Source organism: Zalophus californianus, chromosome 9 (genome assembly GCF_009762305.2).
Source record: "Zalophus californianus isolate mZalCal1 chromosome 9, mZalCal1.pri.v2, whole genome shotgun sequence".
Taxonomy (NCBI): Eukaryota; Metazoa; Chordata; class Mammalia; order Carnivora; family Otariidae; genus Zalophus; species Zalophus californianus.
The window spans coordinates 91,382,379-91,384,075 of NC_045603.1; positions in this window are offsets into that span (position 1 = coordinate 91,382,379).

The window sequence follows — 1,697 nt, forward strand, 5'->3', positions numbered from 1 at the left end:
GTTTGTTTTGTTTTATTTTTAAGATTTTATTTGAGAGATCACGAGCAGGGAGAGGGGCAGAGGCAGAGGGAGAAGCAGCTCCCCCCTGAGCAAGGAGCCCGATGCAGAGCTCTATCCCAGGACAGTGGGATCATGACCTGAGCTGAAGGCAGACGCTTAACGCTTAACCGACTGAGCCACTCAGGTGCCCCTCCTGGGACACAATCTTAAGACCGAGAGAAGGCAGGTGAGAACCTGAACACACACAGGTACAGAAAAAATAACAAAGTGAGAGCTGCACCTCCCGCCTCCCACTGAGGTATGTGTATTTTTGAGGACAGGGTAGCAAATGGATACCCTCAAGAATGTCCTCAAAATAAGCCAGCTATTTGGAGCTGAGAGAAAATGCAGAGTTTGCGTATTGAAACTCATCCTTTTTCCAAGCCCTATAAGCCCTGGAAATGGCCCAAATCCCCTTGGCCCTTGGCCACAGGACATTCTGAAGGTCTTACTGTTAGGGAGCAAAGAAGGGATTCCTAATTCAAAATTACAGCGGTGATTCCAATGACAGCCTTGGCTTTGGAGCTGAGCTCCTGACTCAGGCTAGCAAAAAGTGCAACTTCGAAGTAGCCACGACTGGGGAGGTGACCTGGCAACCTTGGTGGACGTCACTGCATCGCAGGCTAAAAACTACATAAACTGCACATCTGCTTCCCCCTCTCCACCAAATGCTCACAATTTGTTTCCCTTTTAGTTTCTCATGCTTCGGCCTTATTTTTAAGTATAGGGAAATATGTTTTATTTTTAAAGGAGAAAATGGGATTTAAGGCTTTAGATGAGAAGATGTTTGAATGAGGACAAAACTTAACTATTCTCAGAAGAAAAACTCCACTAAAGAACTAGAGTTATTAATGGCTTTTCTTATTCTCGACAATATTCCTGTTAGGTATCATGTAGAATAGGGCAATCTTGAAAGCACACACTCTTTCCCATTGCATGAGAGCCAAAGACGTTCTGATAGGGCAAAGGGGCTTGTCTGACCTTTCTTCACCAATACAAGCACATCTCAGAAATCCTACTTCTCTGAGTGTTACGGTCTTTTCTTTGTGAAAGGTTAGAGCACCATCATTTTTGAACCTCCAATAGCCCCTAATCACAAGGCCTCAGTAGAAGGCAGACAAGGATAAATCATTTGCTCTGTTCTTACTCAACTAAGCAAGAAAACTATTACTCTTCATTCATTGTTCTCATTAACTTCTGGATAAATCATACCAAAAGTATTTAGTGATGGCTTATGATAGGTAAGGCACTGATGATACAGAGATTGGTATAGGAGTGACAAAAATGCAGAAGGTAGGGGCACCCAGGTGGCTCAGTCGGTTAGGCGTCTGCCTTCAGCTCAGGTCATGATCCTAGGGTTCTGGGATCAAGCCCCACATCAGGCTCCATGCTCAGTGTGGAGTTTGCTTCTCCCTCTCCCTCTGCCACTCCCCCTGCTCGTGCTCTCTCTCTCTCTCTCTCCCTCTCTCTAGCTCTCTTTCTCAAGTAAATAAATAAAATCTTTGTAAAAATGCAGAAGGTTATTTTATATGTTTCCTGGACCTGAACAGTAGTTTCTGCCAGATTATCTAACAATAATGTTTACATTTACCTGGACTTCACACATAGTACCTAGAAATAGAATTACCAAGAGTGGAAATTAGTTCAGGGTTATTTTA